At 45.0% G+C, this 27214-nt stretch overlaps 1 pseudogene; it reads left to right on the forward strand.

Annotated features, from left to right (window-relative positions):
• Nucleotides 1-27214, forward strand: LOC146821006 (TLC domain-containing protein 2 pseudogene; annotated as a pseudogene).

Below are 27214 nucleotides of genomic sequence, written 5' to 3' on the forward strand. Positions count from 1 at the left end.
ATGGCGCCCTGTTGTGATTTAACATTTTTCCGCGGTTCAAAAGTGAGGGGCGATTGGCTTCGTTTCGTTTCGACTTTCCCATATTTTCACCACTAAGCCTGCCTGTTCTGGACACAGATCGTATTTCCAGGTTGGAGGAACGTCGTGTTTTCAGTGGGAGGGCTTCCACACTTCACCTGGAGCTTCGTCCCCTTCAGTTTAGCGTGTTACAGTGGTCTCTGCCCAGGAGGCACCAGTAGGCTGCAGCCTCCCCATGTTAGACTGTTGTCTAGACATGGAGGGTAGTGCAGATCTTGCAGTACCTCCGCACTTTATTCGCACACACGTAGCGTGTCAGTAGTAACTTCACAAATATTCAGTCACATGGGCAGTTTCCTGTGCTCTGCTGTGGGTCCCTACGTGCCAAATGTGATCTATTTTGGCCTTTATCACTAGGCACAGTGGCAGTATCTCGGCGTGTTACTGTTTTTGGTGGTCTCCTTGGGTGGGGGTACCGTTCTGTACTTAACCTGTTCTGTTTATTTTGTGGATCCGCAGGTGTCTGTCTCGTTCTTCCCCCTATGTTTTGATGGATCTACTAACTGCACTGTATCTTAAAGCTAAGTTTGGCAGTGATTATTACCCCGGAAGGAGGGGGGGGGGGGGGGGGACAACGATCCGGTATCAAGTTTAGTGTGCAGTGTGGCGTGTGCTTTATTTTTCCCTATTTGCTCTGGCGGAGTATAGTGTTTTTAGGTACCGCCTAGCGTTGCAGCACATGCGCTGCTCGCTAGGTGAGATTTGTCAACAAGGAGTTTGAGAGAAGGGCTTGAAGCCGCACCCCTTATTTCCATTAGCTGACATCACCGTTTATGGTAAACGGTGGGCTGCCATTCTAAATTAGCTGTTTGGGTTGCCTCGCTTTCGCTTTTTAGGCCGGCCCACCCACACTGGGTCGCCTGCTTTGCTGCTGTCGCAAAGCACTTTCTTATCTTTATGGGGCCATGTGTTTCTAATTAGAAACACATGGCCCCACAAAGACTAGAGATCGATGCTTGTTTTTGTAGGCCTTGAGCCCTGAGTCCTGTTTAGGGGCTAGGAGCTTATAGCTAGTTTACGACCTTTGACGTGTATGTTATCAGTCTAATTTAAGACCCACTCCCGAACATTTACCCACTTGGTGAAACCGGACAAAAAGCCCGCTTGCGGTAGCAGACTCGCTCAAGGGACGAGTCTGCTCTAGTATTTATCCAGCAGGAGGAGCTATCCGCACAGCTTCTTCGTCACAGGCGTTGCATGCACTGACAGACACACGACTTAAAGCGTAGTCTGCAGAGCCGGCCATCGAGCAGTTGCAGTCACCCCTTTTCCATCTGAAGCGCACCCAAAAGGGCGACGTCCCTGCTCCCATCCTTGCACAGAAAAGATTTAAGTGACCGCCCAACGGGTCACGGCCAGCCCCACCTTGTCTTCTTTCTCTGAAAATTCCTTCTCTTGGACGGCCTCGTCCCCTACCCCCGCCTTCTTCTGACACTGTAACTAGACCCCTAGCAGCCTCTTCCTTAGTAGCCTAAAGTAGTGCCCCCTGCCCCCACTTCCACCGTTCCACCTGGCGCGCTTTCCTCCTAACGCTAATCACGGCACCTTCATTTCACATGTGCCTTCGTCCAAGCAACAAAAACAAGAAATCAACACCCCTCCATTCCTCGTGTAGGAAATGCAAAGCACACATACCTTGTTCAAACCATAGCACTCGCAGCAGCGTGTTACCCCTCCACAAATGCTCCTTAGCATTTCTACCAGTCTGAGATGGGTCCAGCAGAAGCCACCCACGACCGGACGAAGGAGGAGAAAGAATCGCATCCAAAGCTTCCTGGCCTCGGGTTGTAGGCCAGTTAAGAGCTACCGGAGGCCACACTGTTATTTACAGGAATTATAGTAATTATTGTAATTGGCCTCGGGTGATGAAAGGCGGAATGCGATGTAAACTGTTGCAGGTGCATTGACAGACACGGCTATGTCACTCCGCCGGCCGCGTGTGCCTTCAAGTGCACCACCCACTGTCCCTACCCTACTGCAGTACTAGTGAATCTATTAAATGGAACTAGGTACTGCCCTTCGTGTTACGCACTCCGATGTTTTTTTTTTGACAAGCTGTTTGTCATTTCGTTCATTCACGCCCCAATTTTGTAGCGCTATGCCGACTACTGTTGCACGAGGAGTGCCCAAAGGTGTCCAAGTCTGCGGTACAGCGCAAAGGAACGGGCAAGGGGAGCTACTCCGGCTTCAACTACGAAGTGCTCAGCAGGTCAACCCTGAATGGTCCCTCTTGCTTGGGATGGAGACATATTCAGCGGGTGGCTTCCGCGGTGGCAGACTCGCCCTCTACCACAATCGAAGCGCTATGGCCAGTTTAGAAATAGAGGCCGCTGTGATACTGGTGTTTCTCTAGAAAACATTCAAATACTGAATTCTGAAGTCTGAAGGCCTCAACGCTGTGGCCTAGTTCATAACCAAACCATATTACACTTGTGTTATATCATTTTTACATTAAAGGACTCTGGCTATTGTCCGCATGGCACCAACCCCTTCATTTTGGATAGCGCTCCCTGCAGTGCCTGGAGGAGCAGCCCCCACACAGACCCGATTTGACGGACCGCCCAATGGATCATAGCACGCCCATCCTGCTCTCCTCATCTGAGAAATCCCTTCTCTTGGACGACCTCATCCCCCATCCCCCTTCCTCCTTTACCCTGTAACTAGACCTGTCGCCGCCTCTTCCTTACCTACCTAAATTAGTGCCCTTCATCCCTGGCGCACTTTTCGTCTCACTCTAACCCTAATCTGCGTGTATCCATTTATTTTAGGATTACCCAGCCTTGCCTACAAGGCCCGTCGCCTCCCCCCTGAAACCCGACACCACCCACCATTACCTGCTTCAACTTCGTGCTTCTGATCCCCCCGCATCAATCTGCCACCTCCAAAGTGAACCTCCCGCAGTCCAGGAAACAATCTCCCCTTACAAGCGTCACCCCTGTACCCATCCCTCCTGCGCCTCCTCCCATGCCATGTGACCCTCCCCACATCCCCCACCTGTCCAAACTCACACCTAACACCCCGCTCACTGAACCCTTTGTCGCCCTCCCAACTCTTCACAACTAGCCCCCTGCTAGTGGGTCGAGCCCGGTATAACCTCCATCCTCTCTGAATGGTGACCAAATTGTATTGACAAGAGGGTGTGCCGTCCTCCATGCGCTTCTGCAAGATCCACCAGGTGGCACCTGGGCCCAGCCTCGGGTGCAGCCGCACCCATCCGCTCCGTGGATCTGCACATAATCTCTGCCAAAACTATCCCAACTCGCCCTTCTATGCTCCATGCCCCGTCACGTCTGAAGGCACCACCTGCATCAACAACACTCGGCCCTCCCCGCATTGTCTACCGCAATACACCCCATCACTCTTCCCCAGACAGCGCCCGCCCCCCCCGCCCATGTGTCCCGAGCGCCTGCTGGAATTGCAACCAATCCATCCGGCCTCAGAAGGATGAAAGGCTGAGGGCATGAAGACCACATAACTCATGCATACGTCCCCTCCTGCAAGCCCCCCAATCATCCCTCCCGTTGCTCCTGAGCACCGCTCCTTCTCAACTGCGTCCCTGCCCCCACCCTTCGCCACGGCCGCAACAGTCCCTTAGGGTTCAGACCGACCTTTGGTGCAAGCCTGGGTAAACGGTTTCCTGCTCCAAGAACTCCACCTCTTGCTGTTGGTGGTCAGCTGAGAGTGCGGTCAGTGAGGTATAGAAGAACTTGCCTCCCCCTTCTGCACTCGCCCGGCCTCGGTATGCCACATAGCGCTTGTGGTGCAAGCTCGCGCAGATGCAGGGCAGAGGCTAAGCATTAACTACCAAGTCTTTACATTATCCATGAAATGCCTTGGAGGCGAAGGGACGCTATACCCACTTGGTTTGGGATCTAAACTGTATCTTTGCAAAATTACTTGAGTGCCTTCTCCAACCCCTACCATTCCGAGAAGCAAAACATCACCATGTAGCTTTGACAATTTGCTGTGTTTATGGAACTTGCATTGCTCACTCAGAACGCAGTCCTGTTCATCTAATTGTTCCTTTGGAAGGTAGCAGAGAAAGGAAAGGGGTAGATCTCAGAAGAACGATATGCACAGGATTGCGGTGCTAGTGGAGAGTGTATAGCAGCTCCCCGAATGCTCTCCCTATACGTGCGGGCTGTAGCTAACCCAGCAATTACCTCGAGGGTAGAGGACCGATAATCTTCCCCCCCTCGTTCCCCATACTCCGCCTGCTGCCCCATGCACTCTCTCCCCTGCACTCTCCACTGGTCCATGGCGCTTCTTCCCTCCCAAGGCCCACTGCTTCCTTAACCCCTCACCCCACACTTCACACTGTAGCAGAGCACCTCTTCTCTTGTAGAAATTCCCAGGAGAAAAGGGGCCCTGTGCCAGGTGCCTACGATTAAATACACACCCACCTCCCTGCCGAATTCCTGAACTTAAATTTATGACTGAGCTGAACCATTGCTGTTAGCTGCTGGTCCAGCTCCTTCCCTGCCTTCAATCTCTTGTCTCCACCCAGTCGTGTTCGGGTTCTGCTTTGGGGGTGGCCTCCACTAAGACCCCCGGGTCCAGCCACTGTCCCCTCCCCCTTGGGGAGTGGGGAGCTGAACCAAGGGGCAGAGCCGGCCATCGAGCAGTTGTACAATACTTTCTGGGGGCACAGGAAGGCCTTTTCTTATGCAGCAACAGGGACTGTCTCTTCCGGGACAGCGGGGAGGCCTTTTCCGTTGTGTAGCAGTAGTGGTGATTTCTATGGGGATGGGTGGGCCGTCTTTTTCTGGGCGTGTCTTTTTGTCTAACCAATCGGACGGCTTGCTGGAAAGTAAAGCCTCAAAGACCCTCCTTGTGCCTCCCCTTAGCCTGTCAATCTGTTTAAAACCATTTTTCTGATTACTTTTCCTTGCTTTATCGTATCGAAGTCGTTTGGAGTAAATAGGAAAGAAAAGGCAGCCGGATGTTTGAAATCTTCTGTCGCTTGGAGACGGAAGGTAAGGCCCATTTTCGTGTGCTTCCCGCTTGAGTCGGGAGGTTTGAGGTGCAGATACTTTCACGTATGTGATTGTACTTACCTAAATGAGATGATATTTTCTCACCATCGTGGCGGTAGGTGGCCCTTTGATTGCGTATTGACTGACTATTTAAATAACGTGAAAGATACCAAGTTTTTGTATGTAACAACTGAGCCACCGCTTCTGTTGTTAGGATAGAAACCAGCCAAGGCTCAAGGGTAGATCCTAGAGTGCAATCAGTACCTATCACAACATGTCCTTATCAGTTTGTGATACCACTGGAGTTGAAGCTATGAGACAATTCCACCCTGCCATTAGAATAATTAATATTACATGTGCATTAATGAATATCGGCCTTGCTGGAATTGGAAATAATATACTGCTGGAACTCATAAATTGGGGGTCAAAGGTATACAGGAGGAAAGGAGCTGAAGTAACGAGGTCCAACGTTGGAGCTTGAAAAGCAGTCTGACAGTCAAAATGCCTTCTTTTTAAAATAAATCTGCTGCAAAGAAATTAGCGCAAGGACATATGTGACAGTAAATCTGGTCTAGATACTTTATTGATCATAAAAAGGATGCATTTTAAAATATCTTCCATTGTTAGGACAACTTATACAGAGATCTTTGGGTGTCCGTACATTTAGAAGGGCTTATAATAGTAGTAAGATAACTCTAGTGGTTAACACAGTTCTGGGAGTATTCTGTGGTTTGCCCAATAAAAGTGTTTACTCATAATGTACCATTGGGGGTTAATGAGTTTAGATCCTTATTGTTTTTTCTCAATGTGTTATTTTAAGATGGCAAAGAAGGGATCCTTTGAGAAATAATAAAGTCTTATAGTACAAACCACTGCAAGCGCTGACTTTGTTTTTATCCCGGCCATTCACTCTTATCATATAATGAATGTCTACAAATATCGCTGATATGTGATACATTCCTTCACCACATAATTTATAACCCTTATTGTCTTGTGTAACATTGCTTGTAAATTGATTTACACAATTGTATGATTCATTATGCCTCTGTGTGTGATGTTAAGCACTCTAACACCCTAAACTGGCATAAATAGCACTATAAAAGAATTACATAAAAAAGTAGGTGTCATTTACATCCATATTTGTGTAATTATTCATACAGGCAGATAAAGCTTGCATTCTTACAGTGGAAGTACATCTCTTACATAGGGAGTTGAACAAATAATAGTTTCTCTTAAGTGCTTTTGAAGTGATAAGATGCAGAGCGCCTATGTTTCCTACCATTTCTTTGGAGTCTAGGTGTTATGCTCCAGATTTATCCCAGCCAGTATTATTCAGAAACAAAAAGAAAGTTGATGGCCCTTTAAACCGCACTTGTTTTTGGGCTGTGCTGGAAGTGTAAATTAGAAAGCCCCCTCTCCGCATTTGCATTGCTGCCTTGTGACGGAAAATGCAAAAAGAACAATTGATGGACAGAATGCTGAAACAATGTTGAAAATTCACCCCAGTACAGAGATCTGGGCCTAAATTCATTGTTTTGTCAGGAACTTGAATCCGGCAATCATGCTCGCTGCTCTGCCTGTAGTCAACGTGACGCGGGAGAGACCGAAACCACAACCCCCATCAGGCAACGCGCGGCACGTAGCGCGTAAGGCAGCGGCGGGTCCGGAAGCAGGAAATTAAAGACCCTGCAATCCGGACCACGCTGCCGATTATTTGACCTTCGCCCTAGAGGAAGCAGGACGCTTCTTTCCTCTGTTCCAGTTGCGGTAAGAGTGTCTAAGGACACAACTTTCGACCGCTGTTTGAGGACATCACGGGAAATTAATCCCGGTCTCCAGTGACTCCCCTGTTGGTGGTGATCGCGTCACCGTGCAGGGGAGCGTACAGGCACTTAGTGGCACTTGGGCAGCTTCTGACCCCGTTGGTGAAACCGTGCACGGTTTCATGCGTGGTGAATACGCGCCCGCGAATTACATGGTGAGCAAACGCTGGATGGATGTATGAGTGCGGCCATAACTCAGCAGGCATCACAAGACTGTGTACATACGTTATGTAATAATAGTGAGACCAAGGAAACGACGAAATGGGCATTTAGTTTGTGTGACATTTCCTTAACTTGTATTACGTGTTTACGTCAGAGATTCTGGATTACAGGGGACCACAAGGCATCATTGGGATATGAGGTGCAAAACCTAGAGAAGAAACGTGATACCTAACGATTCTCTTCTTTGTCCCAACAACAGATATGATCATACCTGATACGTAACTCTGCTATAGTGTTGGATTTCAGTGTCTTCCCCACATTCCTTTTTTGTTGTAAGTGTTGTTTCTCTTTTGGTACCCACACAGGAGTGAGAGTAAAGAGAACGGAATCAGGAAGGTTAGCCACAAAAGGCCAGGGTATCAGAACCGCGCTTGGTAGGCGTCTTCCTCTCCTCTGAAATGTGATGGAACATCGTTCTTTTTCTTTGCAGGTAGGAAGGGGGGGATTGAGAGGGTCAGGGAATTGAGCGAGAGAGTAAAGGGTTATAGCAGATTCTCATTATGTTTCCTTGTTTCCCACACAGGTCTCCCTCCCCGCAGTCCCCACCCTTTCCTTCCCCCGCTCAATTGCCCCAAAAGTCTGCGTATGTTTACATGGTCAGACTTGGGTCGATTCAGAGGTGGGCCCCCATAGAGCATCGACACAGCCCTGAGGACACGGAACCGGAGAGCGTGACAGAATAATCGGCCCACGAATTAGTCTCCTCTTGGTTGTGTTGAGTTAGGCATGGCCACCTTAGAGGACGCAGTCGCGGCCTTAACGCTGGTTCAAGCGGAACTGGCCGCGTCATGTCAGGAGACAGCAGCCCTTCATACCCGAGTGGATAGGCTTCAGAAAAACCCCTTTGACGTTGGGGGTCCTCCACACTCACCGTCAGTAGTGGTAGAGATGCCAGCACAAATCCAGTTAGCACCTCCGGAGAGGTTTTACAGGGACATCAAGAAGGTGCAAGTGTTCCTTACCAAGGTCCTCCTTCACTTCAATTGCAAGCCAAAGATGTTCGGTACAAATCAAGCACGAGTGGCGTTTTTGATTTTATACCTGGGAGGAGAGTCCGCACAATGGGCAGTCCCCATAGTGCGGAGAGATGATCCGAAGCTGTACGATTGGGACGAGTTTCGGGAAAGCTTCGAAAAGACGTTCGACGGAAGGGCAGACACGTTCTCAGCATATAGGGACCTGTTGAAACTTCGCCACGGGTCCTCTGAGTTTGTTAGTTATTTGAATAGCTTCCGGAGACTTGTCGCAGAAACGGACTGTCCGGAATTAAAACAATCGGCGATATTCTATCAGGGGCTCTCAAAGGAGCTAAAGAACGTAGTAGCCCCAGTTCGACCCTCAGCCTCGCACGTGTACCGCCCTTATCGACCTTACACTACGGTTGGACCACCGACTTATAGAATGCCAAGGAGAAAACAAAAAAAAGAGAAAGGCGCCGCGTACGGTGATTGTGGCTCCGTTTCGGAAAAGACGATTACCCAACCTGAACCGATGGAAATCGGAACTGTAAGAGCATCATTGACACTCAGCGAAAGAGACCATCGCCGCAAGCAAGGATTGTGTCTCTACTATGGAAAGAAGGGGCATTTCCTCCGGGAATGTCCAGTAAAATCCAAGTATGGTACGGGAAGAGTAGGGCAAACCGCTGCCCTAACCACTGAAAAAGAGGAGGGAAACGGCAGGGCTTGAGAAAGAAGGATGCTTATGAGTTCGAAACAACAAAACACTTTTTCATAACGCTGGCGATCAAGATAAACAACGAAAACCAGTACATACAGGCAATGGTAGACTCAGGAGCCACCGGTTGCTTCATGGACAAAGAAGAGGCGCATCGCCTGAAAGTACAAATGGTTCCCAGATCTATTCCGGAGAAGGTGTACGCAGTGGACAGTCAAGAGTTGGAAACCGGTCCCATCACACACCACACTCCGGAATACGAACTCCTCTACAATGACTGTCATAGTGAGAAATTATCGTTCTGCATAATACACGCTCCCCAGTACGGAGTTATTCTAGGCCTGCCTTGGCTCCAGAAGCACGACCCAACGATAAGGTGGACTCAAAAGACGTTGAGATTCAATTCAGAGTATTGCAGACAACATTGCACCCCAACGTTATCCCGGCCCTCGAGACTCTTAGCCACTAGTCAACGTATAGCCACCGCAGCCGAGAAAGACGTGGCGCTGCCATTGTGTTATGAGCCCCACGCCGATGTGTTTAGCGATATCTAGGCAGAAAAGTTACCACCCCACAGAGACTACGATTATCGCATAGACCTGGTCCCTGGAGCGGTAGTACCCTGTGGGAGGATATACGCCCTTACTGTACCAGAAACAACATATCTACGTGAGTATTTGGATAAATACCTAGAGCTGGGTTTTATAAGACCATCAAGATCACCAGCGGCCACTCCCCTTTTCTTCATACCCAAGGCCAACGGGGACTTAAGCTGTTGCATTGACTACAGGGCATTGAACGAAATTACCATCAAGAATCGCTATTCACTCCCCCTGATTCCGGTGCTTTTGGAACAAGTGCGAGCAGCAGGCATCTACACTAAATTGGACCTGAGGGGTGCCTATCACTTGGTCCGAATAAAAGAAGGGGACGAATGGAAGACCGCGTTCAAAACACGATACGGGCTCTACGAAGACCTGGTAATGCCCTTTGGGTTATGAAACGCCCCAGCGGCGTTTCAGTTTTTTCTCAATGAGGTCCTGAGACAATATCTGGACCTCTTCGTCGTGGTCTATATAGACGACATACTTATTTACTCAGCCACAGAAGAAGAACACGTTGGTCACGTAAGCCTGGTCTTACAAGCCTTAAGGAAACATCGGTTGTTTTGCAAGATAACGAAGAGCGAATTCCACGTCACAACCGTGGAATTCCTTGGGGTGATGCAAACCCCTTCTGGTCAAGTCATGGTGGAAAGGAAGGTGAAGGCCATCCTCGAATGGCCTTGTCCACACAATGTCAAGGAAATCCTTAGCCTACTGGGTTTCGCGAATTTCTATCCTCGGTTCATCCGGCACTTCTCAGAAATATTTACTCCGTTAACTAAGTTAACCAGAAAAAAGACCCCGTTTTTATGGACTCAGGACACCCAAAAGGCCTTCGACCTTCTAAAGAACGCTTTTGTAACAGCCCCAGTTCTAACACATGCCAATCCAGCTCCACCATTCATAGTAGAAGCCGATGCCTTTGAGTCAGCGATAGGAGCGGTGCTCTCACAACGGCATGAATCTACGGGCTATCTACATCCCATAGCCTTTATGTCTCGGAAACTCAACGCAGCGGAACAGAACTATACAATAGCAGAGAAGGAGCTATTAGCTATCAGAGACGCCTTTCTGGAATGGAGACACTTGTTAATGGGAGCACTCCATCAAATCACGGTGTACTCCGACCATCGTAACCTCCAGTTTATGAAGGCGGCACATCATCTCACTCCACGTCAGCTCCGGTGGATGCTCTTCTTCCCCGAATACCATTTTGTGGTTACCTACCGGCCGGGAGCCCAGAACAAAAAGGCAGCGGAGATTGTGTTAATATTTAAAAAGGGGGATAGATTGACACCCTCTAACTACAGACCCATTAGTCTGATGGACACGCTCCAAAAATTATATGCTAAACACTTGCTATTCAGGATCAACGACTGGCTGGAAGACTCGAACATAATTTCCAAATTTCAAGCTGGTTTTAGGAGTAGGACCAGCACTATTGACCAAATTTTTCGATTTTGTTGTTTGATTTGGAAGTATGTGCACATTAAAAAAGGTCACCTGTATGTTGCCTTCGTTGACCTGAGGGCTGCATTCGATCTTGTCCCACGCAGTCTACTTTGGAAAACTCTAAGAGAAATGGGTCTACCGGGATGCCTCCTAGCCCAAATAGTCGAGCTACATGCTGATAACTTTGCAAACATTAGGTGGGGCCCTAATGGCGAGTTGACACGTAATATTCCCATTGAACGCGGGGTTCGCCAGGGATGTGTCCTGGCCCCTACCTTGTTTTCGCTGTTTATTAATGATGCTCCTGCTTATCTGAATGTCTGTGTTAACGATTCGCCGCGGCTCAATGGTGAAAGGGTGCCTGCGTTGCTCTTCGCAGATGATACATTACTTATATCTCAAACAAAAAAGGGCCTCCAGGCACTCCTTAATTCCTTCAGTCGCTATTGTCAGATAAAGGGCCTGGAAATCAATGCTGACAAAACAAAATGCATGTCATTAAATCCCAGTATGCCAGATAGAGGGTCTTTAACCCTGAATAGCCAAAAACTAGATATTGTGGAAAACTTTTCCTATCTGGGTGTTGTGCTTGATTCCAAACTTAGTTGGAAAGCCCAAATCGAGAAAAGCAAGATAACATATGCCCAAAATGCTAAGCCAATTTTATGTAAAATGAATACTAGCACGAGTAAAAGTGTAACCCCGGTTTTAGAACTTTTTAAATTCAAAATACAATCTGCTGTGCTTTATGGAGCAGAGATATGGGGCGCATGGGCCAAGAATAGCTTTCAAAATCTGGACAACAAATTCATGCGTGCCTCTGTAAGGGTCCCTAATAGTACACCTCTTTTACCTCTCCAACTTGACCTGAACCTTAAGAGAACAGACCACCTAGCTATCTTAAGACCATTAATATTCTGGGTTAGGCTTTGGTCCACCCCGGAATTGATAGAATATAGAAATGGTCTACATGAACTGATGACCCTTGATTCTTTTAATTCCATCCAATGGCTAGTGCATATTAAAAAATGGTTTACACTCCTGGGCTTATATTCCATGTGGGAGGCTCCCGACAAATTGCCCACCTCTTCTAAACTAATAGTTAAGCGAGCTTTTTGGACCCACACGAACAGAAATTTAGTGGATGGAATTAGTGTAGGCTCCGCAGTCCAGTTCTTTTTGTCATTTAAGGATGAGTTTCGTTTTGAACCATTCCTGGACGAGATAGAGCCTCCTATTGCAAAAACCCTTTATTTAAAGTTCAGATATGGGATACTTATGCTTAATTACAACATCGAAAGATGGGCACAAAAAAGAATGGGAGAAGCGAATGTTAAAAAGGGGTGTTGCCCTATGTGTTCCAATGTCTGTTCTGAGAATGAAGCTCATATGTTTTTTGTCTGTAGCGCCTACATGAATGCTAGAAAGAAATGGCTAAAACCAATGTGCAACCTTTTGGGAACCAGGTCCTGCGTTATAGCCTTTAGGATCATGAAAAGTAACTCAACCCAGTACATTGTATTTAGCATAAGTAAATTTCTATACTCTGCCTACATAACTCGTAAGAAACAAGGACAGGTACTTTGAGTTGGAAATATGTATATGTTTACAAATCTCTTACATTTTTAATATTTTTATATATTTTTAAAAATTTGAAATGAGATGAATTGTAAAAGGTATTCATTTTTTGTGCACTATTCTCTTAAATTGCTGCTATGTTTACAGTTTGATTTTTTTTAATGTATGTATGTGACTTTTATGGCCAAAATGGCCGAAATAAAGTAATAATAATAATTCAAAAAGGCAGACGCACTGACAAGACAAGAAGTCGTTCCCCCTGAGGTTAATTCAACCAAGGACTCCATCATTGAACCTGCCAAAGTAGTATGTGCCATACAAACCAATGGGTTTTTACGAGAGGCCAAACTTGGAATACAGACATTCACATGGAGACGCTGGCTCAAATCACATCCAGAATGGCGAGTCAGACAAGGGCTCCCCATTAAGGGACAACAGTTGCTGCTCCCTAACCGCAAACTACGTCGAGCTGCGTTTTCATGGTGTCATGATCTGCCATGTGCTGGACATCCAGGGGGTGCTAAAACATTGGAGGTGTTGCGTCAGTTCTGGTGGCCAACAGTCCGTCTTGACGTGTTGATGTGGGTACGGGAGTGTAACAAGTGTGCTCAATCAAAAACGGATCACCAACAGACACAAGGATTACTGCAAATCATGCCCACACCTACAGTTCCCTGGGAGCGAATTTCGGTGGACTTTATAGTGGGTTTACCGAGGGATCAAGGAAACTCCGCTATAATCATGGTAGTAGACTATTTGACCTAAATGGGCCACTTTATAGCGTGTAGACAAGCACCCACAGCCAGCCAACTGGCGAAACTGTTGTTAGTCCACATAGTTCGACTCCATGGCCTTCCCAAAGATATCGTCTCGGACCGAGGGGCCCAGTTTACAGCAGGAATCTGGAGAACGTGGTGCTCAGAGTTGCAAATGGCAACCTCTCTTTCCACTAGCTTCCACCCACAAACGGACGGCCAAACCGAAAGGCTCAACCAGACTCTGAAACAGTTCCTTCGGTGCTATGTCAAAACCAATACTGACGAGTGGGTGGATTGGTTGTGGGCGGCCAAAGTTGCATACAACAGCGCCAGACATTCCTCCACGCTATACACTCTGTTCTATAGCACCTATGGGTTTCACCCTAGATTCTACCAATTGATCCTTCCTAGCTCCTCTACTCGCATCCCTGAGGTACATACACGGCTTCAGCGGATGCGCAAAACGCTTCTGGCAATACACGGCAACCTGATTAAGGCCAAAGAAAGATACAAGACACAGGCTGACAAAAGGCGTAGACCCGGTCCTACGTATATAAGGGGTGATTGGGTCTGGTTATCCACAAAACACATTAGATTCAAAAGGCACAGCGTGTTTAACCCAAAATACATAGGCCCATACCAGGTGGTGAAACATATAAACCCTGTGGCGGTTAGGCTGACGCTACCTTCCCATTTGCGCGTACATCCTGTGTTTCATGTGTCTCTTTTGAAACCGGTTCAGGGTAAGACACAGAAACGCCCGGCACCTGTGTTAGTACAGGGGGATCTCGAATATGTGGTACAGAGCATTTTGGATGCGAAGAGAGTCGGTAGGAAGTTGTGGTATTTGGTGGCTTGGAAGGGGTACGGCCCTGAAGAGAACTCATGGGAACCAAGTGAGGCAGCGCATGCTCCCAGGTTGGTAGCCAGGTTTCATCGCTTGCACCCTAAAAAACCTGATTGCAGCTTGCGCTCCCAGTAAGGGGGATGTTCTGTCTGGAACTTGAATCCGGCAATCGCGCTCGCTGCTCTGCCTGTAGTCAACTCGACGCGGGAGAGACCGGAACCACAACCCCCATCAGGCAACGCGCGGCACGTAGCGCGTGAGGCAGCGGCGGGTCCGGAAGCAGGAAATAAAAGACCCTGCAATCCGGACCGCGCTGCCAATTATTTGACCTTCGCCCTAGAGGAAGCAGGACGCTTCTTTCTGTTCCAGTTGCGGTAAGAGTGTCTAGGGACACGACTTTCGACTGCTGTTTGAGGACATCACGGGAAATTAATCCCGGTCTCCAGTGACTCCCCTGTTGGTGGTGATCGCGTCACCGTGCAATGGAGCGTACGCGCAATAAGTGGTGCTTGGGCAGCTTCTGAACCCGTTGGCGAAACCGTGCACGGTTTCATGCGGGGTGAATACGCGCCCGCGAATTACATGGTGAGCAAACGCTGTATGGATGTATGAGTGCGGCCATAACTCAGCAGGCATCACAAGACTGTGTACATACGTTATGTAATAATAGTGAGACCAAGGAAACGACGATTTGGGCATTTAGTTCGTGTGACATTTCCTTAACTTGTATTACGTGTTTACGTCAGAGGTTCTGGATTACAGGGGACCACAAGGCATCATTGGGATATGAGGTGCAAAACCTAGAGAAGGAACGTGATACCTAACGATTCTCTTCTTTGTCCCAACAACAGATATGATCATACCTCACACGTGACTCTGCTATAGTGTTGGATTTCAGTGTCTTCCCCACATTCCTTTTTTGTTGTACGTGTTGTGTTTCTCTTTTGGTATCCACACAAGGTGAGAGTAAAGAGAACGGAATCAGGAAGGTTAGCCACAAAAGGCCAGGGTATCAGAACCGCGCTTGGTAGGCGTCTTCCTCTCCTCTCCTCTGAAATGTGATGGAACATCGTTCTTTTTCTTTGCAGGTAGGAAGGGGGGGGATTGAGAGGGTCAGGGAATTGAGCGAGAGAGTAAAGGGTTATAGCAGATTCTCATTGTGTTTCCTTGTTTCCCACACAGGTCTCCCTCCCCGCAGTCCCCACCCTTTCCTTCCCCCGCTCAATTGCCCCAAAAGTCTACGTATGTTTACATGGCCAGACTTGAGTCGATTCAGAGGTGGGCCCCCATAGAACATCGACACAGCCCCGAGGACACGGAATCGGAGAGCCTGACAGTTTTTTTGCACACCATGTAATTCCAGTTTAGACTCAGTGATATAAGAAAATCAGTCTTGACCCTGCTCCCCATGGGAACAGGTCAGCTCGAACTACCAGGCTAGGTCCTCCCTTAGAAACATGTATATATACATACAAAAATATAAAAATATATATAAGCGTCTAATGTCAAAATATAAATGCACATATATATATATATATATACATACATATAGATATGCATATGTCAATACATAAAAATATATACATATAACATATATATATATAAAAATATATATACAATTATATATTAACACATATATATGCATATATAAATAATAACACATATATGTGCAAATAAATATATATATATACACATAAATACATATATTCACTTATACATGTAAACATATAAATGCATACATATACATGTATACATAAATAGGTATATATGTATACGTATATATGCATATAAATAAAAACATCTAAAAATCTTTATATACACAAAAATATAGGAAGACCTATATATGCATCTAAAAATGTTAACAAATTAATATATACAATAAATATATATGCATACATACATATATGCATATGTATGGGTATATATCTATAAAAATTCATGCTAATTTCTATATGTATACATATATATATATATCTATATAAATATATATATAAATAAAAATATGCATATATTCAAGCAGTTATTCAAATATATATCCATACATATAAATACTTAAATAAATTATTACAGCCATAAATGCACACATATATGCATAAATATATCAAGAAATACGTCACTATATATATGTGTATGTACCTACATCTGTGAATATCATAATACATTTAAAAACAAATATATGTATGTATATATATATATATATATATATATATATATATATATATATATATATATATATATATATATATATATATCAACACCAGGTGCTCACTTACTCAGTAAGAAGTAGGCAGGACACATGCTCCGGGGTAAAACGATTTATTTGAGCAATCGAAGCGTGCAAAAAAGTTCATGAAGCGCTGGGGCAGACGCGTTTCTAGCCGGGACTCGGCTTTCATCAGTGCCAGAATCACAGGTATGATTGTTTCACCTGAAGTTCTTAAAGCCTTAAGAGACCACTCTCAATGTTCCAGTCTCTTGGCTCCTCCTACTATAACCAGGTTTGTACCTCCTCTCACAGCGTTTCAAAGTAGGCTGCATGCTGGTTCATGTAGTCGCTCGTGGAAACTTGATCCAGTGATCTAGAAAATCCAAGAACACACAGTGGTGTCTCCAATCTTTGGCGAGATTCCACATGATTTCGCCACAGCTTTGTAAGAACAGAAATTTTGTCCGATTCTTGCCATACGTTTCCCCTTCTCAGGCTGTACAGATACGCCTCCTCTCTCCCCTTGCAGTGAAGTGATGCTCCGTGGCAATAACCCGCATGGGGGGGCTCTGCGTGTGCAATTTCATTGCGAAAACCAAGAGAGATCGTTGACTGTCGCAGGGCGCCTGATCGAGAGGGCGTGTCCTTGCCGGTGTCAACTACCGGCTATACATCAACACCAGGTGCTCTTTTAGAAAGATTAATGATAGTCTTATTAACCGCGTTCATATCCATCAATATGTTCGTTTGGAGCGCGTCTTGTTGCTTCCCATGCGGCCCCTTCCTCTGCCTCTTCTGCCACTGTTGTCTGGTTCATTGGCGTCTGTTTCTCCGTCCCCTCGACCCCGTCCTCTCTGGCCCCTTGATCTCGATGTTACTGTGTCCCTCGTAGTTTGTCGCGTTTGGCGCATTGTCCTGTACTTGTCTAAAAAAGTAATAGCCCGAGTACCTCGTTCTTCTCCTGAAGTTTCCCCCTTGGATACATCAGACTCTGTTTCACTGGCTGTGGATACATCTGATGGTTCTTCTTTGACAGTATTGATTTTTTCGGTCGTTAAGGTCTCTTTATCCTTGTAGAGGTGGTCATATTTGCGATTAAAAGTTAGTATTCTTCCACTGTCATAATCTGCATAATCCCTGTTGAGTTTTCTTTGTTTGCGCCCTTTGATATCCTCCTCATGTTTTAATAGTCTTTCTTTCATGTTCTCTATCGCTTTGTTATATGCCTCAATATCCATAGTTTTTTAAAGATCTTCTTGTAAGTCTTTGATTTCTTTTAATAACAAATCGTGGTCAATCCAAGCATATTTTATCAATATTTCCAGCATCCGTCTGGAGCTGAGTGCCGAGTTCTGGGACCATTCTTCCAACATTTTGGGGTTCGGTTTCTCGTATGAGGGAGTGATGAAAATCCTCAAACCTCTCGGGGCCATCTCTTGATCGACATAGTTTTGTAGTGAGATGGCATCCCACCATTTTGAAATTTCTGCCCTCTTTATTTTTTCCAATTTCCTTAGTTTATCTTCTGTCGTTCGAGTGCCTATACCTTTCCAACATGTTCTCTTTGACAATTCATGCTTATCATGTTGAGTCATTCTGCAGATACATATTTAGGTCTTTCTAATTCACGAGATTGACGTATTAGATCGGCAGTTCTATATTGTGGGAGCATGGTCATCAGTTTACGCGTTGCAGTTGTACTACCCATACATAGTGACATTAGATGATTATTCTGCGCTATTGTCATGTTGATGCCTTTATAAGCACATCTAATTACGCCATGCGCCAGCAATGTTTTCAGGCAGATAATACCTTTATCATTAGCCATTGTGCTACGTATATATGTTTTCTACTTTCTTTTGTGGGTTGGAATCTTGCCTTCAAACACTGCAACCAACAGCTTGCTTGGCAATGTATATAGGTATTTACTTTTTATTTTGATTTGTTTTTGCAGAGAAGCACTCTGTTTCCAGGCATACTTACAATGTTCCTGTGTCTCACTATGTTATCTCCATTAGTATCATTACGAGCTGGTACTTACAAGATGGCGGCTGTTTTACGTACACAGTCCTGTTTCGACTCTGTTGCGTCAGATGTCATGTCCGTTGCATAGATGCACGGTGTTTTGTATTTGCACGGTCTCACGTGAGCAAGGCTGCGGACGCAGTCGAAACGCGTTGTGAATAAACCTGGTCACGATCACTTTTGGATTTGTCGTTTGTTAGCCTGAGAGCGTACGTACTTGGGAGTTTGTGAATTACGAATTGCCAGCCGCTCCGCTGGCGTGTACGCCACTTTCCAAGGGGCCAGCTGTCCAGAAGGAGCTGTTGATATTGGGATATATATATATATATATATATACGTATACTCACATGGATATACATATACATAAAATGTATACATTTTAATACACATATAGGCATACTTATATATATGCATATATATACAAATCTATAAATATATATATATAAATAAGCATATATACATATCCTTGAAATATACATAACATAACTGCATACACATGTATATGCATATATACATCACCATATATACATAAAATTATATGCATGCATTAAAAAAAATACAAAGAATATATATGCAGATCTATTTATATATGGATATAATCATATATAACATACATGCATATAAAAGCATTAGAAACATACAAATATAGTAAATTATAGGCATATACATATATATGAAAACATTTATATGTAAATGCATTATTTCAGCCATATATACATATATATATATATATGAATGGAAGTTTTGCACATAGACATAAATGCATATATATATATATATACACATGTTTGCAAACAAATAAATAAAAGCAAAGCTAGAAAACAACACCATTCACAAACCAAATTGCTTTAACTTAAACAGAGGTGAGACCTGTTGCATTTTCAATGCTTGTTTTCCTTCTTTTTCTATAAGCTTTGTGCACTGTATGGATTTTTTACATTTATGTCTCTAAGATGAGCGTCTGTCAACATTGAACAGAAATAAAAAAAAAAACTCACCCAGTAAGTCCATCATGACTTATGCTCACACATTCGTGGTGACTTGTGTGGTTATGCATGTGCACATGTAGGTCTTCGCACAACCACACACGGGCTGCACACAGAGAAAGTGGTTGTAAGTTTGGGTAGACACAATGTTTTTGAATAGGCGGAATGAAATTGCCCTCAAAGAAGTTGGTGAAGCGGTGTAAGTTGAGAACAGCAGGCTGTTAAGTACAGAGAAGTATGTGGTCACCAAAGTGAAGAGGCAGGGCAGTTCTGGTTGTGCCAGACTAGGGGGCTACATGCGTGCAATAACAGCAAAGAAAGGCAGAGCTAGTGATGACAGGAGAAACCAAGTTAGAGAGAAGAATGGAGTGGTTACAGTGACAAAAGCAGCAGGAAGTATGGGAAAACTTGTAAAAGTGAAAAAAGAGTAGAATGGCGGCCAAAAGTGGGAACGAGTGACTGACTGACAGACTGATGGACAGATTCTGTAGAAGCCCCGAGGGAAAATCCAGACTGAATGCCCCAGGGAGAATCCAGGCTGAAGAGGGAAGCGAAGTGAGTGGGAATCACTGTGGAAAGAAAGTTTGTTGTAATCAACATTTTCTAGAAGTTGTGAAAGCAAGGGAAGAAGGGAGGTAGGTAGAAAGGTCCCAGCTGAGGGGTCGTAAGTGGGATTCTTGAAAGTGGAAGGATATTGGTGTGTTTAAAAGATTACGGGAAAATGCCAGTAATTAGAGACACATTAAAAAGGATGATGGTTGAAGGGAAGCCCCTGAGGCTAAGGAAAGGGTTCGCCCAATGAATGCAGGTAACTAATTGAATATTAGAAATTAGGTTATTAGCAAACACAGGAGGAGTGGAACTAGAATAAGGAGGGTTAGAAAATGAGTTTCAAATGTGATCTCTTTTAGAAGTGAAAAAGCAGAGCTAGAAGACAGTTATATTTTTATAAAGAAGAGGGATGTGCAATATTTGAAGATGCTTGATGTGTTTCCCAGATACTTTCAGCCCCAAGAAGATTTCAATAGCATGAATAAACCATGATGGGATGGTGGTGGGGGAGCTCAAGAACCACAGAAGGAGAGTTTACATGAGAGAAAGACAGATTAGAAGAAATTATGTAAGGACAGGATACAGGTGTCACAGTGAGGACAATTAGAGAGCTCTTGCAAAGAGAATAGTTTCACATGGATGCAGAAGAAACAAGCATTTGCAATGCAATAGGTCTCGCATTTGTTGCAGTTGGAGCTACTGGCATTGTAAATGGCAGTGTTTTTTACCAATGTTTTTGTTTGCAGTGGAGTGATTATTTAAAAATTACACACTATACCATATTATAAGCTATTCTAGCAACTGTACAGTAAAGCTATGGCTATTTTAACGTAAAGGAGTGTGAATGGATAAATAAAAATACAAAAAACAGGATCTAAAAATTTACGATGGAATGTATAGCAGGGGACAGGGACTACCAATCACAACAAATGTACTTTAAGTGATTGGGGCATCATATGCAATAAAACAATCGGTAGTACGGAGTGTCAGCGACGCTTGTGCAAATTTTGCTTAGCTGGTGAAGTGGTCAGCTCTGTTTGCAGATACAAAGTGGTGAAAGGTGAAGTATTCAGCTCTGTTTGCAGGCACAAAGGGATGAATGGTGAAGTGGTCACTCTCTTCAGCGGTGAACATGCTCTTTACTGTTGCTCATGGGTTTCAAGAGACTCTGCCAGGTCTAAGGCATTCCAGAGACCTTATATGATGGCTGGGGTTTGTAAATGAACCTACATTAAACACCACTAAGAGATGAAGCGATTTATGCAACATCACATGATTTTTCTCCAAAATGTGTTTTTTCAGTTTTACTTTTTGGATTCCTGGGATGCTCTGGCATAAGATTCCCGGTTCCACCATGATTCGTTTGGTACAGTAAATAAACACAATAACCAAAAATACTCTCAAACTGCAGTTTAACGGAGACGTGGTTTTCTGTGTAACAGACAAACGCCTGACCATGGTCCCAGCAGGGGCACGTGCCTCCTAATCTAGAGACACTTCTCTCACAGGAGTTGTGCCAACTCACCTGCAGCCAAAGCTATGGGTCACGGGAAAATGTGATGGAGAGTAAGGGGGGTACAGGGAGAGAGAGAAAGGGGGCACAGGGAGAGAGAAATGGGGGCATGGAGAGAAATAGCGGACCGAGAGAGAACGGGGGAAGAGAGGCTGGAAGGGTGAAAACGAAAGGGAGAGAGGGCACTAGTGAGGGGGGTACCGGAAGGGGAAGGAGGTGGACAGGTGATATACATTTTAAAAATCAGGTCTTTGGCAGTAGGTGATGACTGCTGGCAAGGACCAACACCCGGAAAGGAGGTTTGACATCCGAGCCCCCACTATTATAATGTGAAACTATCATGCAACTACAATATCACAAAAAGGTGCTAGTTTTCCAAAGACACATGACCCGCCTGATGTACACACTACAAGATTCTTATAAGTCCCAAGAACATAAAGACAAATTCATCTGGCACATTGGAAAAAATTATACTTTTCAAATAGCCCTCTGTATTAAATTTGCTCCATTTCTACGCTCGGTTAACAGATATAACTACTACCCAATCAATGGTATTCAATTGATCCACCTCGGAAGAATGAAGGCTGAGGCAGACTTGCCGGGATTGTAACCTCTGCCCCTTACAAGTGTACGTCTCACTGAGCCCTTCTGCCGGTATTGTGTTGGACAACTGGTTACAATTCGATCAGTTGAGCCCCTTATATGTAGCCTTTAAACAGAAACACAGCAAAGCCCGCTTTTGTATTCGCCAGATAACTAGGAAAACCAGCTATACACGCGGCGCGAGCCGGAACCGGAGTCACAGAGGTAGAGAGACCAGCCTTGGCTCCGCCGGTTATGAATAACTTAACATGCACGTACCTACCAAACATGAATGTGTCCTTCTATAATGGATGTGGTATACATGTAAAGTGCTCCAATACCTACGGATTGAGTTTGCGCTAAATAAAAAATAAATACAAACACCTAACAGATCTGTTCCAGGTCAGGCAGCGGAGTCATAGTTCCCCCGACCCTTGTGAAGACAGAGCAGCCGTCCCTGAAAACCAGCAGAGCAAGGGCGAGGATGTGGTCCGTCGGCTAAACTGCCGACTTTGGTGCTGGAAACCAGAGTTTGAGCCCCGAGGTCGCATCAACATCCTGTGATTCTGGGCAAATCACTTAATCTCCCCGTGCCTGAATGTGTAATGTAAATACGGTGCTCGTGTAAAGCGCTCCAATAAACTTCGGGTCGAGTTTGTGCTATATATATATGCAAAAAAACAACAAGTGCAAAGGCAAGTAACAGTACAAGGACATGTCGCCAGCTAGTCACATGCACTCATAACCACACCTACAGGCGACGCAACAGCACAGTGAACCCATCCGCCCAACACCGGACATTTTGCAACTTGCTTTTATATGGTGTACGCATAATTATACATTTGCCACACTTGCCTCATACCATTATCTCCTGCATATTTTTCCTTTTCTCGCATAATTTAGCCAACCCTGCCAGTTATACTATAATAAAGTAAACAAACTAAACAGTTCACAGAACTTACCCCAGTAAAACAAGCGTCTTCAAATAGGTCGTGTCTCCAATGAATGTCGCTGATTCGCCTTCTTTGAAAATGTTCAGTGCTGCACGTTTAAATAGAGCATTGGATGCACGAAAGATATCACTAACAGCACTAAGTAAACAAAAAGTAATTGCTAAAAATGTCCTAAAACATGCCGCCCTAATTATCGCTTGCCATGCAGCTTTTATGACTAATGAAGGCGTGGCGGTGGCGCCAGTAATACGCCTGCTCCCGATCACAACACAGAAAGTGAGAATTATCACAGCATGAGACCCCACAGTAATCATTAGCACAGCATGTCGACAGGCGCCCCAGGCTGCTGGAGTACTCAACTATAATTAATGCGCAGCACGTCTTCCGGAGACGAGCACTCAACTGGAATTAACGCGCACAAGCTGTTCCACTGTGAAGCGCGTTCACAGACCAGAATCGGCTCGTGCCCAGACCAGAATCGGCTCGTGCCCAGGTCTGTCTCCCTTGGGAGTAAACACGGCAACAATAGTCTCGTTGGCGGCAGCGCTTCGCGCTGCAACGCCAGCGAGACCTAAAAAGATTGCAGGTGGTTACGAGAACCCTGAATGGGGAAAAATGGAGTGGGGGAGAGCAACTAGAGAAAATCAGCATCTTAAGATTTGAGAGAGGCGTGGGAAGCTTGATAAGAAGATAATGTGCAACAAAAAGGGAAAAACAAGTAGCCAGGGAAGCAGGTAACCAATCACAACACTGCAATGCAGACCAATGCAGCGTTGTGATTGGTCTGAGCGCCGTGACACAGCGCACAGCCAGGGGCTGCAGGGGTGGGCATGTTCTCCATGCAGCTGCATGGAGAACAGGGAAGTGCGCATGACTGTTTTGGGCGACCCGAGAGGGCCGACCAAACAGTCTTTGCGCACTTAGGAGTAGGCAAACCACTCCTCCCCTGCTCCTACAGCAGAGCAGCATCGCCCACCCGCCCTCACGCAACGCAGACGGACACAAATCATAAAATGATAACTAATTTATTATCATTTTATGTTCCTAAAGTTCGCACTGCTGTGAAAGAGTGAGGTGACGCTCCTCTGCAATAGCGGAGGAGCCGCCACTGGAAGTAGCTCGAGCTGTGCATAGATGGATTATAAATCCACAAAGAGTAAACCTAAAAGGAGAGATATAATGGATTAGAAACAAAATAAAAAATCTCAGCCATCACAGAAAAGTAGCTAAACTATTCTTGTTCCCATTAACAATGCACTTTTATACTGTGCGTTGTGGCTGGCATACAAAATGAAAAAGGCTATAATCTTTTAGCATGGTGTGGACACTGTGCTTTATTGTATATTAAGGGCAAGATGTGTGAAGCATTTTTGCAGTTGCAAATGGCACGATTTACAGAATTTGTTTGTTTGTACTTTAAGAAAAAAAATTGCAGTTGCAAACACCAAACTGATAGTACAGAATTGCAATTTGGGTTTGCGATTTGGTATTAGGATGGGGCCTATTCAGAGCTTTCCTTCCAAATACTGAATCTGTGTTGTATGTATCAATGTTTTGCAACCGAAATGCAGTTGGAAAAACATTAATATTTTACCTACAGCTCAAAAGAGGTGGTAACCAGTTCACAAATGGTAATGGGTCAGTAAGGGAACCCTTCCCCTTTGTGAATGTTGACAAAAACATTAATTGTTTTAGAGTTTGGCAGGGCTCCTCAGGACCACTGCCTACTCTGAAAAAAATAAGTTACACTTCATTTTTTCTCTTCTTTTTTTAAACAAATTTTGCTTTCATTTAAGAAAAATGGGTTGCATAAAAAAATATTGCTTTATTTAAAAGCAATTATAGACATAGTGGTCTGCTGACTTCAGCAGGCCACCATCCATGTGATTGCTGTCATTTCTAATGGGTCGCAAATTGCAACTTGCTTCATTAATACTCATAAGGTAGGTCGATTTTTGGCCCACTAGGAATCTCTAATTAAAAATAACACTTTCATACATTAAGAATAGAGATTACCAAATAGTGATTAGCAAAAAAATGGCTATTTGGGATTACTATTCTTAATGTTCGTACAACTGCCTTACTGCCACTCACACATATTCTTGCATCTGCTTTTCTCTCCACGTCCTACCTGTAAAGTTTAGAGACATTTTTTAATGCTGCACTTCTCATTCTGTATGGTGGACAAAATCTTGCTCTTGCTTCATGTATCAAATGTGCACAATATTGATTATAATATTTACTGGACTTAGCCTTGCTCTCCTCTCCCAATGTAGTGTGGTTTTGGTGGTTCTTGTCATAAATTTGAATATAAAGCTAGTGTTCAGATACTGGGGCATTGTGAGATTACACTTGATATCATAAGGAGTACTAACTAGTTTCACCTAAGATCGAGCTTTAAAATTATTTTTAATTACAATAATATGGGAACAAGGAGCCTAAATGGCAGAATAATAAGCAGTATGGGAATACAAAAGAGATTCAAGCAGAAAAACTATTGGTACAGGCAACTGTAAACTTTTGTGGAATCAACTGGCCTTCTTCACCCTGCGCAGTCGGGGTTTAGGTCATCCTACAGTACCGAGACCGCGTTGGTAGAAGTGGCCGAAGCTATTCAGGAGTGCCTTGATGCGGGCGGCAAAGCAGCTTTGGTTTTACTCGATCTCTCTGCCGCTTTTAATACGGTTCCCCATCGGCTACTTCTATCTCGCCTGTCAAATATCAGTATTGTCGGCCCTGCTTGGGATCGGATAAAATCTTTTCTTGAGGATCGATCCCAGCAGGTATGGATGCCTCCCTTTTCCTCTACGGTGAGGAAGGTGTCTACAGGTGTCCCGCAGGGCTCTACCTTGAGCCCTCTACTTTTTAACATCTACTTCACACCCCAGATTTTTTGGGCAGAGGAGCTGGGTGCTAAAATAATTGCATATGCGGATGACACACAACTTCTCTTTACATGGAAAGATTCAGATTTGTCAACTGTGGCTGCGCAGAACTGTCTTTCGGCAGTTTTTAGGTGGCTGGCTTCCGCCCAGTTGAAATGTAATGAAGATAAGTCCGAGGTTCTTCTGTATGGTCAATTTCCATCTAATTTCAGAGAATCTCTGTGGCCACCTGACTTTCCTCGTCCGATCTCGGAGGGTGTCCCTGTGAAAAATCTGGGGGTTTGGTTTGCAGAAGACCTACGGTTTACCCATCAAATCAATAAACTGGTTGGAATGTGTTTCGGCATTCTTAAGTCCCTGAGAAGGTTCCTGTCATTGCTGCCTCAGCCAGCTAAGGAAACTGTGGTTCGTGCCCTTATCCTTTCCCGCCTTGATTATGCAAATGCTCTGTATCTGGGGATTCCAAGATACTTACTCAATAAATTGCAGACTATACAGAATGCTGCTGCCAGACTCCTGTTTAACATCTCAGGTAGACTTAGCGTTAAAAAACAACTTCGCGATCTGCACTGGCTGCCTGTTTTCCAAAGAGTGCCATTTAAAGCTTTGACTTTGGCATATAGAGCACTGCATAACTTTGGCCCTCTATATATTCCAAAGCGGTTTGCCTTATATGTCCCGAATAGAGTGCTGCGGTCCGCCTCCCTGCGTCTGCTGTCGATCCCTCGCTTCCGCAGGGCTCGTTTAGGTGGCCAGTCTCTCTCAGTTAAAACAGCCATCACCTGGAACGCTTTGCCTCTGAAGCTTCGAGACATTCAAGATCTTAGGCTTTTCAAAAAACAATTGAAAACTTTTCTATTTTCAGATCCGCTCTAATGGCCTTCCCACCGAGTTCTTCTTCAGCTTTCGCGCCAGGACACTCTTGAGTATTAGTGCGCGCTATAAGTCTATTATAACATTATAACATAACAGGTATGTAACTAAGTTCACATATGCTGAGGACTCCTAGGTCTCTAGGAGGCCAGAGTGTTTTTGTATCTTACACCAACAAATTGGGCTGCTGAAGTTTGTCTATCTCTGTGGTATATGAAGTCTTATTTTTTGTCTCATCTCCTCAGGTGATTACCTGCTTTGGGATCGCCCTGCTCCTGCACCACTATGTCGGTTTCTCACTAGTGGCTCTGCTGGTTGAGATCAACTCCATCTTCCTGCACGTGCGGCAGATTCTGCAAATGGCAAACTTGCAACAAAGCACCATATACCGGCTGAATAGCATTATCAATCTGGGCACGTATGTGGTCTTCCACAGCAACACGCTGGCCTGGATGACACGTTGGCTGGGCCTCAACCTCGACAACATCCCACTGCTCACCTATACTGTGGGCAGCTTAGGCTTGGCCATTATGACACTGATGAACATTGTGCTGTTCTACCGGCTTCTGCGCAGTGACTTGCTAAAGGCCAGCCATGATGGGTGCCGGGACAAGGAAAAATAA

Source organism: Triturus cristatus, chromosome 6 (genome assembly GCF_964204655.1).
Source record: "Triturus cristatus chromosome 6, aTriCri1.1, whole genome shotgun sequence".
Classification (NCBI taxonomy): domain Eukaryota; kingdom Metazoa; phylum Chordata; class Amphibia; order Caudata; family Salamandridae; genus Triturus; species Triturus cristatus.